Source organism: Somniosus microcephalus, unplaced genomic scaffold (assembly GCF_052327205.1).
Source record: "Somniosus microcephalus isolate GS21.2 unplaced genomic scaffold, FLI_Smic_1.0 unresolved_chr9, whole genome shotgun sequence".
NCBI classification, from domain to species: domain Eukaryota; kingdom Metazoa; phylum Chordata; class Chondrichthyes; order Squaliformes; family Somniosidae; genus Somniosus; species Somniosus microcephalus.
This window is the reverse complement of record NW_028225187.1, coordinates 6007495-6023558: the sequence shown is the minus strand read 5'-3', so window position 1 is coordinate 6023558 and position 16064 is coordinate 6007495. Positions and strand designations below refer to the sequence as shown.

At 44.8% G+C, this 16064-nt stretch overlaps 1 non-coding gene across 1 annotated transcript; it reads left to right on the top strand.

The window, feature by feature from the left end:
- The first annotated feature begins 5540 nt into the window (after positions 1–5540).
- On the top strand, positions 5541–5614 carry trnan-guu (transfer RNA asparagine (anticodon GUU)). Its single transcript has one exon. It is a non-coding gene; the product is annotated as a tRNA-Asn (tRNA).
- The last annotated feature ends 10450 nt before the right edge of the window (positions 5615–16064 follow it).

Here is a 16064-nt window from a genome sequence, read left to right as displayed (position 1 = left end):
TGCAAACCTGAGGAAAGTGCAGAAAAGGGTTTTCAGAATGGATTATCCACTGTGGCCGATTTTCCTGCTGGATTTTAATGCCAGAATGCGAGAGGTATGAATTTCTAATGACAAAATCTTTGACGCTAACTGATTTGGTTGCTGTATTTGAATGCGGTTTAGTGCCTCGCACGGGCCTTGTGATTTGCTTTTTGCGTACGGTTTGCAGTGTGTGATCGCTTAACATTTTGCGACTGAAGTTAAATGCAATATCTGATTCAAATTGTTGCTTCATGTGGCGTTCGGTCAAATTGAGGAAATTCGACACTGCGAACGGGATTCAAATCGCCTTTTCTCTTGTGTGCTGCTTTTGTCCCTTTGTATGGCCGCGTGCCTCAGGGAATGTGGTTGGAGAATAAATCTTTGGCTGCATTGTTTTTCCTGCTGGTTGTCCATCCAGCTAAACATAGTTTTCTGTGGTTAAATGAATTCAGCAGACGCTACGAAGGAAGAACATATAAATTCTTTCATGGCTTGACTGGGCGGATTCTGAGAGGTTGTTTACCCTGGCTGTGGAGCCCGAACTACAGGTCAAAGTTTCAGAATAAGGGGCCGGCCATTTAAGATTGAGATGAGGAGAAATTGCTTCATTGTAAGGGTTGTGTATCTTTGGAGTTTTCTAACGCAGAGGGCTGTGGTGGTTCAGTCGTTGAGTACATTCCTAACTGAGATGGATATGTACATTACGGAAATCAAGGTATATGGGGCTAGGTCGGTAATTTTCAGTTGAGGTAGAGGATCAGCCATGATCTTATTGAATGGCGGAGCATGATCGAGGGCCGCATGGCCAAATCCTGCTCCTATTTCTTATGATCTAATGTACCGATTTAGGCCGGCGGTGTTGAGAACTGTGGCTCGTCTGCCTTAGTTCATTAAATAAGCATCGCAGTAGGAAGCAGCATCAACTGGAAGATGGCTGCGCGGAAGACGTGCATTTTCTTCAATGGGTTGCAAAATAAAATATTTTCGACGGTTAAAATTGCTTTGACGGTTTCAAGAGCGTTAAATAACGTAGTATTCTCCTTTGGCTTTGGCCTCTCGTAATGTCATAATGGGGTGAAGTGCTTGTTATACTTTCTGCTTGAAACTTTGTTTGATTGTCGCTTTGAATCTCGGCAGAGGAACCGAAAGGCAGCAGTTCAAATTAAGTAAAAACTGATCATTTGGGACGACGTCCTCGGTGCCGTAGTCGGCAAGATTCAAACCTGCGCGGTGAAACCCCAAAGGATTTCTAGTCCATCGTCTTAACCACTCGGCCACGACTACCCGGACGGTGGTTTGGACCCACGCAGCTTCTCATTTGCTTCGAAATCGGTGCCTCTGCTGTGAACACTCTGGCACATAATCACATGGGTTCATGTGGAATAATTCCAATTGCAAACATTTTCGTGTCTGTCTCTGTGGCCCAATGGGCCAGCGCGTTCGGCTGTTAACTGAAAGGTTGGTGGTTCGAGCCCACCCAGAGACGTGAGTAATTTTTGCAAACTCATCTATTGTTTAAAAATGGAGTCTTTGATTCCGTGAAATGAACAGTGGTGAGCATACTGCTGCTGCCTTCCTGTTTCCAATGGGAACAATCGCTTCATCGATCAGTCTTCTGCCAGCCAGCATGGATATTCTACATCCCTTATACCAATACTCCAAGTGCAGCGTTCTTGCATTAAAATCCAGCAGGAAAATCGGCCACAGTGGATAATCCATTCTGAAAACCCTTTTCTACACTTTCCTCAGGTTTACACATACATGGATTAGAATGGAAAGCTTGCAACTATTACAATTGCCAGAGAACTGCAGCTTCCTTGCATCGCTCTGCACCCTGATCAGATGACAACAACCAACCAATCACATAGAGCGGCGCCAGAACACCCCCATTGAATGTGTCCAATCAGGGCCTGAGGATTGAACTGCTCTGTCACATGCAGTTCCAGTACGTTGGAGGACTCAGCTGTGAGCGGATGACTTGTTGCTGTCGCTAGCGCCGCGGCCGAGAAGCGAGCAGCCCCTGCAATCTCTTGTTTTCAGCAAGGAAGCTGCAGTTCTCTGGCAATTGTAATAGTTGCAAGCTTTCCATTCTAATCCATGTATGTGCAAACCTGAGGAAAGTGCAGAAAAGGGTTTTCAGAATGGATTATCCACTGTGGCCGATTTTCCTGCTGGATTTTAATGCCAGAATGCGAGAGGTATGAATTTCTAATGACAAAATCTTTGACGCTAACTGATTTGGTTGCTGTATTTGAATGCGGTTTAGTGCCTCGCACGGTCCTTGTGATTTGCTTTTTGCGTACGGTTTGCAGTGTGTGATCGCTTAACATTTTGCGACTGAAGTTAAATGCAATATCTGATTCAAATTGTTGCTTCATGTGGCGTTCGGTCAAATTGAGGAAATTCGACACTGCGAACGGGATTCAAATCGCCTTTTCTCTTGTGTGCTGCTTTTGTCCCTTTGTATGGCCGCGTGCCTCAGGGAATGTGGTTGGAGAATAAATCTTTGGCTGCATTGTTTTTCCTGCTGGTTGTCCATCCAGCTAAACATAGTTTTCTGTGGTTAAATGAATTCAGCAGACGCTACGAAGGAAGAACATATAAATTCTTTCATGGCTTGACTGGGCGGATTCTGAGAGGTTGTTTACCCTGGCTGTGGAGCCCGAACTAGAGGTCAAAGTTTCAGAATAAGGGGCCGGCCATTTAAGATTGAGATGAGGAGAAATTGCTTCATTGTAAGGGTTGTGTATCTTTGGAGTTTTCTAACGCAGAGGGCTGTGGTGGTTCAGTCGTTGAGTACATTCCTAACTGAGATGGATATGTACATTACGGAAATCAAGGTATATGGGGCTAGGTCGGTAATTTTCAGTTGAGGTAGAGGATCAGCCATGATCTTATTGAATGGCGGAGCATGATCGAGGGCCGCATGGCCAAATCCTGCTCCTATTTCTTATGATCTAATGTACCGATTTAGGCCGGCGGTGTTGAGAACTGTGGCTCGTCTGCCTTAGTTCATTAAATAAGCATCGCAGTAGGAAGCAGCATCAACTGGAAGATGGCTGCGCGGAAGACGTGCATTTTCTTCAATGGGTTGCAAAATAAAATATTTTCGACGGTTAAAATTGCTTTGACGGTTTCAAGAGCGTTAAATAACGTAGTATTCTCCTTTGGCTTTGGCCTCTCGTAATGTCATAATGGGGTGAAGTGCTTGTTATACTTTCTGCTTGAAACTTTGTTTGATTGTCGCTTTGAATCTCGGCAGAGGAACCGAAAGGCAGCAGTTCAAATTAAGTAAAAACTGATCATTTGGGACGACGTCCTCGGTGCCGTAGTCGGCAAGATTCGAACCTGCGCGGGGAAACCCCAAAGGATTTCTAATCCATCGTCTTAACCACTCGGCCACGACTACCCGGACGGTGGTTTGGACCCACGCAGCTTCTCATTTGCTTCGAAATCGGTGCCTCTGCTGTGAACACTCTGGCACATAATCACATGGGTTCATGTGGAATAATTCCAATTGCAAACATTTTCGTGTCTGTCTCTGTGGCCCAATGGGCCAGCGCGTTCGGCTGTTAACTGAAAGGTTGGTGGTTCGAGCCCACCCAGAGACGTGAGTAATTTTTGCAAACTCATCTATTGTTTAAAAATGGAGTCTTTGATTCCGTGAAATGAACAGTGGTGAGCATACTGCTGCTGCCTTCCTGTTTCCAATGGGAACAATCGCTTCATCGATCAGTCTTCTGCCAGGCAGCATGGATATTCTACATCCCTTATACCAATACTCCAAGTGCAGCGTTCTTGCATTAAAATCCAGCAGGAAAATCGGCCACAGTGGATAATCCATTCTGAAAACCCTTTTCTACACTTTCCTCAGGTTTACACATACATGGATTAGAATGGAAAGTTTGCAATTATTACAATTGCCAGAGAACTGCAGCTTCCTTGCATCGCTCTGCACCCTGATCACATGACAACAACCAACCAATCACATAGAGCGGCGCGAGAACACCCCCATTGAATGTGTCCAAACAGGGCCTGAGGATTGAACTGCTCTGTCACATGCAGTTCCAGTACGTTGGATGACTCAGCTGTGAGCGGATGACTTGTTGCTGTCGCTAGCGCCGCGGCCGAGAAGCGAGCAGCCCCTGCAATCTCTTGTTTTCAGCCAAATTCTAGAGGTTTGAATTTCTAATGACAAAATCTTTGACGCTAACTGATTGGGTTGCTGTATTTGAATGCGGTTTAGTGCCTCGCACGGGCCTTGTGATTTTCTTTTTGCGTACGGTTTGCAGTGTGTGATCGCTTAACATTTTGCGACTGAAATTAAATGCAATATCTGATTCAAATTGTTGCTTCATATGGCGTTCGGTCAAATTGAGGAAATTCGACACTACGAACGGGATTCAAGTCGCCTTTTCTCTTGTGTGCTGCTTTTGTCCCTTTGTATGGCCGCGTGCCTCAGGGAATGTGGTTGGAGAATAAATCTTTGGCTGCATTGTTTTTCCTGCTGGTTGTCCATCCAGCTAAACATAGTTTTCTGTGGTGAAATGAATTCAGCAGACGCTACGAAGGAAGAACATATAAATTCTTTCATGGCTTGACTGGGCGGATTCTGAGAGGTTGTTTACCCTGGCTGTGGAGCCCGAACTAGGGGTCAAAGTTTCAGAATAAGGGGCCGGCCATTTAAGATTGAGATGAGCAGAAATTGCTTCATTGTAAGGGTTGCGTATCTTTGGAGTTTTCTAAAGCAGAGGGCTGTGGTGGTTCAGTCGTTGAGTCCATTCCTAACTGAGATGGATATGTACATTACGGAAATCAAGGTATATGGGGCTAGGTCGGTAATTTTCAGTTGAGGTAGAGGATCAGCCATGATCTTATTGAATGGCGGAGCATGATCGAGGGCCGCATGGCCAAATCCTGCTCCTATTTCTTATCATCTAATGTACCGATTTAGGCCGGCGGTGTTGAGAACTGTGGCTCGCCTGCCTTAGTTCATTAAATAAGCATCGCAGTAGGAAGCAGCATCAACTGAAAGATGGCTGCGCGGAAGACGTGCATTTTCTTCAATGGGTTGCAAAATAAAATATTTTCGACGGTTAAAATTGCTTTGACGGTTTCAAGAGCGTTAAATAACGTAGTATTCTCCTTTGGCTTAGGCCTACTCGTAATGTCATAATGGGGTGAAGTGCTTGTTATACTTTCTGCTTGAAAATTTGTTTGATTGTAGCTTTGAATCTCGGCAGAGGAACCGAAAGGCAGCAGTTCAAATTAAGTAAAAACCGATCATTTGGGACGACGTCCTCGGTGCCATAGTCGGCAGGATTCGAACCTGCGCGGGGAAACACCCAATGGACTTCTAGTCCATCGCCTTAACCACTCGGCCACGACTACCCTGACAGTGGTTTGGACCCACGCAGCTTCTCATTTGCTTCGAAATCGGTGCCTCTGCTGTGAACACTCTGGCACATAATCACATGGGTTCATGTGGAATAATTCCAATTGCAAACATTTTCGTGTCTGTCTCTGTGGCGCAATGGGCCAGCGCGTTCGGCTGTTAACTGAAAGGTGGGTGGTTCGAGCCCACCCAGAGACGTGAGTAACTTTTAATTTTTGCAAACTCATCTATTGTTTAAAAATGGAGTCTTTGATTCCGTGAAATGAACAGTGGTGAGCATACTGCTGCTGCCTTCCTGTTTCCAATGGGAAAAATCGCTTCATCGATCAGTCTTCTGCCAGGCAGCATGGATATTCTACATCCCTTATACCAATACTCCAAGTGCAGCGTTCTTGCATTAAAATCCAGCAGGAAAATCGGCCACAGTGGATAATCCATTCTGAAAACCCTTTTCTACACTTTCCTCAGGTTTACACATACATGGATTAGAATGGAAAGCTTGCAACTATTACAATTGCCAGAGAACTGCAGCTTCCTTGCATCGCTCTGTCACCCTGATCACATGACAACAACCAACCAATCACATAGAGCGGCGCGAGAACACCCCCCATTGAATGTGTCCAATCAGGGCCTGAGGATTGAACTGCTCTGTCACATGCAGTTCCAGTACGTTGGAGGACTCAGCTGTGAGCGGATGACTTGTTGCTGTCGGTAGCGCCGCGGCCGAGAAGCGAGCAGCCCCTGCAATCTCTTGTTTTCAGCCAAATGCTAGAGGTATGAATATCTAATGACAAAATCTTTGACGCTAACTGATTTGGTAGTTGTATTTGAATGCGGTTTAGTGCCTCGCACGGGCCTTGTCATTTTCTTTTTGCGTGCGGTTTGCAGTGTGTGATCGCCTTACAATTTGCGACTGAAATTAAATGCAATATCTGATTCAAATTGTTGCTTCATATGGCGTTCGGTCAAATTGAGGAAATTCGACACTACGAACGGGAGTCAAATCGCCTTTTCTCTTGTGTGCTGCTTTTGTCCCTTTGTATGGCCGCGTGCCTCACGGAATGTGGTTGGAGAATAAATCTTTGGCTGCATTGTTTTTCCTGCTGGTTGTCCATCCAGCTAAACATAGTTTTCTGTGGTGAAATGAATTCAGCAGACGCTACGAAGGAAGAACATATAAATTCTTTCATGGCTTGACTGGGCGGATTCTGAGAGGTTGTTTACCCTGGGTGTGGAGCGCGAACGAGGGGTCAAACTTTCAGAATAAGGGGCCGGCCATTTAAGATTGAGATGAGGAGAAATTGCTTCATTGTTAGGGTTGTGTATCTTTGGAGTTTTCTAACGCAGAGGGATGTGGTGGTTCAGTCGTTGAGTACATTCCTAACTGAGATGGATATGTACATTACGGAAATCAAGGTATATGGGGCTAGGTCGGTAATTTTCAGTTGAGGTAGAGGATCAGCCATGATCTTATTGAATGGCGGAGCATGATCGAGGGCCGCATGGCCAAATCCTGCTCCTATTTCTTATGATCTAATGTAGCGATTTAGGCCGGCGGTGTTGAGAACTGTGGCTCGTCTGCCTTAGTTCATTAAATAAGCATCGCAGTTGGAAGCAGCATCAACTGGAAGATGGCTGCGCGGAAGACGTGCATTTTCTTCAATGGGTTGCAAAATAAAATATTTTCGACGGTTAAAATTGCTTTGACGGTTCCAAGAGCGTTAAATAACGTAGTATTCTCCCTTGGCTTAGGCCTCTCGTAATGTCATAATGGGGTGAAGTGCTTGTTATACTTTCTGCTTGAAACTTTGTTTGATTGTCGCTTTGAATCTCGGCAGAGAAACCGAAAGGCAGCAGTTCAAATTAAGTAAAAACCGATCATTTGGGACGACGTCCTCGGTGCCGCAGTATTCGAACCTGCGCGGGGAAACCCCGATGGATTTCTAGTCCATCGCCTTAACCACTCGGCCACGACTACCCTGACGTGGGTTTGGACCCACGCAGCTTCTCATTTGCTTCGAAATCGGTGCCTCTGCTGTGAACACTCTGGCACATAATCACATGGGTTCATGTGGAATAATTCCAATTGCAAACATTTTCGTGTCTGTCTCTGTGGCGCAATGGGCCAGCGCGTTCTGGCTGTTAATTGAACTGTTGAGTGGCTCGAGCCCATCCAGGAACGTGAGAAGCTTTTAATTTTTGCAAACGTATCTATTGTTTAAAAATGGAGTCTTTGATTCCGTGAAATGAACAGTGGTGAGCATACTGCTGCTGCCTTCCTGCTTCCAATGGGAACAATCGCTTCATCGATCAGTCTTCTGCCAGGCAGCCTGGATTTTCTGCTTCCCTTATGTACCAATATACCAAGTGCAGCGTTCTTGCATTAAAATCTAGCAGGAAAATCGGCCACAGTGTATAATCCATTCTGAATACCCTTTTCTACACTTTCCTCAGTTTTACACATACATGGATTAGAATGGAAAGCTTGAAACTATAACAATTGCCAGAGAACTTCAGCTTCCTTGCATCGCTCTGCACCCTGATCACGTGACAACAACCAACCAATCACATAGAGCGGCGCGAGAACACCCCCATTGAATGTGTCCAATCAGGGCCTGAGGATTGAACTGCTCCGTCACAAGCAGTTCCAGTACGTTGGAGGACTCAGCTGTGAGCGGATGACTTGTTCCTGTCGCTGGCGCCACGGCCGAGAAGCGAGCAGCCCCTGCAATCTCTTGTTTTCAGCCAAATGCTGGAGCTATGAATTTCTAATGACAAAATCTTTGACGCTAACTGATTTGTTTGCTGTATTTGAATGCGGTTTAGTGCCTCGCACGGGCCTTGTGATTTTCTTTTTGTGTACGGTTTGCAGTGTGTGATTGCTTAACATTTTGAGACTGAAATTAAATGCAATCTCTGATTCAAATTGTTGTTTCATATGGCTTTCGGTCAAATTGAGGAAATTCAACACTACGAATGGGATTCAAATCGCCTTTTCTCTCTTGTGCTGCTTTTGTCCCTTTGTATGGCCCCGTGCTTGTCACAAAATCTTGGACGCGAGCTGGTTTGGTTACTGTGTTTGAACATTAATAAATAGATACAAAAGGAAAATACTGTGGATGATGGAAATCTGAAATAAAAAAAGAAAATGCTGGAAATACTTAGCAGTTCAGGCAGAATCTGTGGAGAGAGAAACAGTGTTAACGTTTCAGGTTGAAGACCCTTCGTCAGAACTGCAATAAGCTGGAGACCGATGTTTCTTGGAACACACCGATTGCAAATTTAATTAATAATTTATCCCAAAATCAACAGCACGAGTAAAACAGATCATTAACACATTGTTGCTTGTGGGACATTTTATGCGCAACTAGGCTGCAGCCTTTCCAACATTACAACAATAACTTCGCTTCAAAATGCTTCATTGGTTGTAAAGCGCTCTGGGACATCTTGAGGAGCTGAAAGGCACTAAGGCAATGCAAGTCTGATCAGAGCGTGCGAGCATGAGGGGAAACATTGCAAGTTGACAACAAATAATATCATGACAACCGTCGGCAGAATGTCAGTGAGAGGAAAGATATCGTGTTTGAGGGAAGAAATAAAAAATGCTAGAAAGAAAGATAATCATTTCCATAGGGACATATTGCAGAATGTTGCCAATTGTTATAATAAAATTCAGAGCATAGCCGACACATTTGATCTTCCTTCTACTGCTCTCACAACTGAACTATTCCTGCCGCATTGAGATTGAAATTTACCATTTGTATAAGAGGAGAGAATATTAGGGGATATTTGCCCTCCTAATCAAAAGTTCCTCAGACTAATGGAATTTAAACAACATCTGACCCTCATCCTGATCATGGAGACCAGCTCTCCACCTGTTTATAGATAATGAATATTCCCTTAACCTTGTCTTAATGTAAAGTTCACTGTCTTGCTAGGTCAGGTTGAGAATATATTCTTGTAATATTGAACCGATTGGAGTGCAGGAGCAGATGGGATCCGCTGTTCAACCGGGAAGTTTGGTAGGGCGAACGGGGAAGCGGCTGAGAGATGGTGGGTTTGAGAGTGGCAGCAAACATGGCGCAGTCAATAGATTGTAAATAATGGAAGAAATGTTTAACCGAGGCCTGAGACGCTGGAACTCATAAAATAACGTTTTGCTGAAAATGACGGTGTTAAAAACAATATTTGGAAATGCGGGGTATTGAACCCAAGAATTCATACATGCATGCACTCTATCACTGAGTTACAGCCTCAGCAGATGTTTTGCTGTGATGTAGGACAGAAGGACCGGCAGTATTATTTTTCTAATCTCCCTTTGTGTTCCAAGTCTGTGCTGAAGTAGGTGAAGAGAAGAATTCTGGCCTCATCACTCCAGGAACAGAGAAAGGGGAAATGAGAAGGATGACTTGCGGCATTAATGTGCATCTTCCCTCAAGGAAAAAGTAGACTGAGAGGAGACCTCATATAGGCCTTTAACATTATGGAGGGGTTAAAGTATTACATCACAACAGGGGCCATTCGGCCTGTCGTGCCTGTGCCAGCTCTTTGAAAGAGCTGTCCAATTTCATCCAATAACCCAACGTTCTTCCCACAACCCTGCGAGTTATCTTCAAGTAAATGTCCAATTGCCTTTTGAAGTTTCTGTCGAATCTGACTCCACTGCCATTTTAGGTAAAGTGGTCCTGCTCTTAACAACCGCCTGTGCGCCAATATATATTACACCCATTACCTCTGGTCACCATTCCACTTGTCAGAGTATCCCCACATGCTCTATCATACCCCCTCATGTTATTGAATATCTCTATTAAGCCTCCACTTAAACGTCTCTGCTCCAGGAGAACAATCCGAGGTTCTCCAATCTCTCCACATAACTGAAATCCCTTAACCCTGGTACCATCCTAGTAAATCTTCTCTGCGCTCCCTTCAAGGCCTTGCAATTCTGGCCAAAGTGTATGTCCATAATTGAAAACAATACTCCAGCTGAGACTAACTAGTGTTTTAAGAAGGTTTAGCATAACTTCTTTACTTTTCTTCTATATTGCTCTATTGAAAAAGCCAAGCATCCCATATGCTTTTTAACAGTCCTCTAATCGTATCCTGCCACCAGCAAAGATTTGTGCACATGCACATCCAGGTCTCTCTGTTCATGCACCCGTTTAAAATTGTACTATGTCTTTCATATTTCCTCTCCATATTCGTCCTTCCAAAATATATCACGTCACACTTCTTTGCATTAACTTCCATCTGCCATGTGTTTTCCCATCCTTCTTGAAGGCGATCAGAGATTCAGCACCCACAACACCGACTGGCAAAGCATTCCTGAGGCTCAACGCTCTCTGGGAACAGTAACACCGCCTAAAATCCAGTCTATTCCTCCCTCTGTGTCACGCTGAGAATATATTCTTGTTATATTGATTGGATTCGAGTGCAGGCGCAAGTGGGAGGTGCTGTTCCACCGGTAAGTTTGGAAGGGTGAACGGGGGAGTGGCGGTGAGATGGTGGGCGTGAGAGTGGCAGCAAGGAGGGTGTGGTCGATGGGTTTTAAGAAATGTAAGCAACAAAATTGTACAAGTGGTGGAATCTCTGAGGACGTGAGACACAGCGTGTGTGGAGATGTGTGAGTGAATTGAAATGTCAGCATTGAAAGTTAAAGAGTGGCATAAACACTGTCAAAGCTGGCCAGCCTGCACAGTTTAATGCTTTTAGCGACGAAATTTACAAAAGCCACAATATCTGGCAGTGGTAGGATTAACCACATAACATAAATCCAATAACCCTGGTACCATTCTAGTAGATCTCCTCTGCACCCACGCCAGGGCCTTGCCATCATTCCCAAGGTGTACACCCATAATTGAACAGTCATACATTTCGTCGCTTCACCAACAGCAGTAAACCGTGCAGGGTGAGCGGTTCTGCAAATTATCATGTCACTTCTTCACCATTTGCTCGTGGATGTCCATGCTACCTTTCCATTCAGTTGTTACTGACAGGCTGAAAAGATTTGCAGAATTCCCTCTGGTCCATAATTGGCCTGAATCCAGCACCGGACAGTACAAACACCGTCATCCAACCAACTAAATTCAGACCGTTCACTCACTCGTCTCCACAGCCGCTGTGGCTCACTTATTCAGATATCCAACATTTATACATTATCGTTTCTTCCATTTCTTACAACCACGACGTGCGTGGATTCTTTAGCGCAGGCAAGACCACTTATGGCCCAAGCACACAAGGTCCTATCCCACTGCGGGCCAAGAATAGAGAGGTACTCATCAAAGGCAGGGATGCAGTCAGTGCCCGCTGGAAGGAACACTTCGAAGATCTCCTTAACCGAGACACTTTTTGACGCGAGTGTGCTCAACTCCGCCCTGCAGCATGCTACCTGCCAACATTTCCGCTCAACCCCAGACCGGCATGTGATTGAAAAGGCCATCTGACAACTGAAGAACAGCAAGGCCTCAGGAGCAGATGGAATCCCTGCCGAGGCACTAACGCATGGCAGAGAAGCACTACTGGCTCGAATTCATGAACTAAATTCTCTTATCTGGAAGTGGCCCAAAGCGCTGTACAGCCAATGCAGTTCTTTAAAGTGTAGTTCCCGTTGTGATGTTGGAAATGCCGCAGTCATTATGTGCACAGCAAGCTCCCATAAGCAGCAATGTGATAATGACCAGATATCTCTCTTTTCCTTCATAATGTTACTTTAGGGATAAATAATGAATTAAATTTGCAATTGGTGTGTTCAAACATTCATCTATTTATTGACTCACACATCTCCACGCGGGCTCTATCTCACTAACTCTGATTCCACCACTTTTACAATTTTGTTGCTCCTTGCTGCCACCATCTCACCGCGGCCTCCCTGTTTGCCCTTCCAAACTTACCGGTTGAACAGCACCTCCCATCTGCTCCTGTGCTCCATTCCGAGTAATATATCAAGAATATATTCTCAAGCTGACACAGCGGGAGGAATAGACTGGATTTTAGGCGGTGATACTTTTCCAGAGAGCAGTAATGCGTTGCACTCCGGTTTTGTGGGTGCTGACTCTCTGATCGCCTTCAAGAAGGATGGGAAAACACATGGAGATGGAAGTTAATGCAGAGAAGTGTGACCTGATATATTTTGTTAGGGTGAATGAGGAGAGGCAATATGAAGGAAATAGTAGAATTTCAAAGGGTGCATGAACAGAAAGACCTGGAGGTGTATGTGCACAAACCTTTGAAGGTGGCAGGACACGGCTGTTAAAAAGCACACAGGATGCTTGGCTTTATCAATAGAGAAATAGAGAAGAAAAGTAAAGAAGTTATGCTAAATCTTCCTAAAACACTGGTTAGCCTCAGCGGGAGTATTATGCTCAATTATGGGCATACACATTGGGAAGGATGGCAAGACCTTGGCGATGGTGCAGAGGAGATTTATTAGAATGGTACCAGGGTTAAGAGATTTAGTTTGTGGAGAGTTTGGCGAACCTGGGATTGTTCCCCTTAAAGCAGAGACGGTAAAGGGGAGGCTGAATAGATATATTCAAAAACTTGAGGTGATTTGATAGGTCAAGTAGGAAAACTATTTCCTGACAATTAGAATGGTAACCAGAGGTCAAAGATGTAATATATATTGGCGCACAGACGGTTGTTATGTGCAGGAATGCATTACCTCAAAAGGTATTCAGATTCGAAGCAACTTCAAAAGGCAATTGGACATGTTTTTGAAGAGAACTAGTCTGCAGGCTTGTGGGGAAAACGCTGGGGTGTGGGACGAAATGGGACAGCTCTTTCAAAGAGCCGGCACAGGCACGACAGGCCAAAGGGCCCCTGTTGTAATGTAACATTCTATGACTTTAACTCCTCCAAAATGTTAAAGGCCTACGTCAGCTCTCCTCTCAGTCTACTTTTTTCCTAGAGCGAAGAGGCCAAATAGTTCCCGAAGATTTCCTTCTCATTTCTCCTTCCTCTGTTCCTGGAGTGACGAGGCCAAAACATTCTTCTCTTCACCTACAGTTGCATCAGGTGCTCCTTCTTCAGCACAGACTTAGAAAGCAAAGGGTGATTAGAAAGAAAAGGCTGCCAGGTCTTCTGTACTACATTACAGCAAAGCATCAGTTGTGGATGTAGCTCAGTGGTAGATGACATGCATCGTCCCTCTGATCGTCTGTCCTTCCTAGGGTCCTTCCATTCTTTCTGTGTTACATTGCCTTCTTAGTCCTCCAAAAATGCATCACCTCGCAATTTTCAGGCTTAAATTCAATTTGCCACTGTTCTGCCCACCTAAACATCCCGTTTATATCGTTCTGTAGCCAGCGGCTTCCCTCCTCGCTATGTACCACTCCAACAAGTTTCGTCTCATCTGCAAACTTAATGATCATACCTCCTACCTTCATATCTAAATCATTAATGTACACTACAACAGCAAAGCAACTTACACAGATCCCTGCGGTACACCAATGGACACAGACTTCCAGTCACAAAAGCAATTTTCGGCCATCATACTCTGCCTGCTGCCACTAAGCTAATTTTGGATCCAATGTGCCAAATTGCCCTGGATCATAGGGGCTCTTACCTTCTTGACCAGTCTCCCATGTGGGACTTTGTCAAAAGCCTTACTGAAGTCCATGTAGACTATATCAACTACACTACACTCATCCACACACCTAGTCACCCCCTCGAAAAATTATATCAAATTGGTTAGATATGATCTCCCCCTGACAAAGCCATGCTGACTACCCTTGATTAATCGTTGCCTCTTCAAGTGGAGACTAATTCTGTCCCTCAGAATGTTTTCAAATATTTTCCCTACCACTGGTGTTAGACTCACTGGCCTCTAATTCCCTGGTTTAACCCTACTACCCTTCTTGAATAATGGTACAATGTTAGCTGTCCCGCAGTCCTCTGGCACCTGCCTTGTGGCCAGAGAGTTTCTGAAAATTGGTTTCCGAACCCATGCAATCTGCTCCCTAGCCTCAAACAGCAAACTGGGATACTACTCGTCTGGGACTGGGGATTAACCACATTGAAGCCGGATAAAACTGCGGGTACCTCCTCCTTCTCAATACTAATTTGTTCAAGTATATCAAAATACCTCTGCCTGATTTCTATGCCTATATCGTCCTTCTCCATATTTAACACAGATGCCAAATATTCATTTAAATCCTCACCTGCATCTTCAGATAATCCATTCTGAAAACCCTTTCCTACACTCTCATTAGTTTTACACTTACATGGATAAGAACGGAAACATAGAAACATAGAAGATAGGAGCAACAGTAGGCCATTCGGCCACTCGAGCCTGCTTTGCCATTCAATGTGATCATGGCTGATCATCCAAATTCAGTACTCGATCCCTGCTTTCTCTCCGCAAAACCCTTGATCACTTTAGCCTTAAGAAATATATCCAACTCCTTCTTGAATATATTTAATGTATTGGCCTCTACTGCCTTCTGTGTTAGAGAATTCCACAGGTTCACCACTCTCTGGGTGAAGAAATTCCTCCTCATTTCTGTCCTAAATGGCTTACCCCTTATCCTTAGACTGTGACACCTGGTTCTGGACTCCCCGACCAGCTTGAAGCAATAACAATTGCCAGACAATTTTAGCTTCCTGGCATCGCCCGCACCCTGATCACGTGGCAACAACCAACCAATCACATGCAGCGGCGCCAGAATGCCCCCATTGAATGTGTCCAATCAGGGCCTGAGGATTGAGCTGCTCCGTCACAAGCAGCTCCAGTACGTTGGAGGACTCGGCTGTGAGCGGATGACTTGTTCCTGTCGCTGGCGCCGCGGCCGAGAAGCGAGCAGCCACTGCAATCTCTTGTTTTCAGCCAAATGCAAGAGATATGAATTTCTAATCACAAAATCTTTGTCGCGAGATGATTTGGTTGCTGTATTTGAATGCGGTTTACTGACTCGCATGGGCCGTGTGCTTTTGTTTTTCCGTGCAGTTTTCAGTGAGTGATCGCTTAAAGTTTTGAGACTGAAACGAAGTGCAATGTCTGATTCAAGTTGCTGCTTCATATGGTGTTCGGCCAAATTGAGGCAATTCGACACTACGAAAGGGATTGAAATCGCCTCTTCTCTCGTGTGCTGCTTTTTTCGCTTTATACGGCCACCTGCGTGCCAGAAAAAGTGGTTGGAGAATAAATCTGCAGCTGCATTCTATTTCCTGCTGCATGTCCATCCAGTTAAATATTGTTTTCTGTGGTGAAATGAAATCAGCAGATTGTACGAAGGAAGAACATATAAATTCTTTCAGGGCTTGACTGGGCGGATAATGAGAGCCATTTTGCCCTGGCTCTGGAGCCCAGAGCTAGCATTCAGTGTCTCAGAATAAGGGGCCGGCCAATTTGGATAGAGATAATGAGAAATTTCTTCATTCTAAGGGTTGTGTATATTTGGAATTCTCTACTGCAGAGGGCAGTGGCTGTTTAATCATTGAGTGCATTCCTAACTGAGATGGATTTGGACATTACGGGTATCAAGGTATATGGGGCTAAGTTTGGAAGCTTCAGTTGAGGTAGAGGATCAGCCGTGATCTTAATGAATGGTGGAGCAGGCTCGAGGGCCGAATGGCCAAATTCTGCTCCTATTTCTTATGTTCTCTGTGGTGTATTTGCCTTTAAGAGCCCCTGTGTACTGTAATGCTGGTAGTG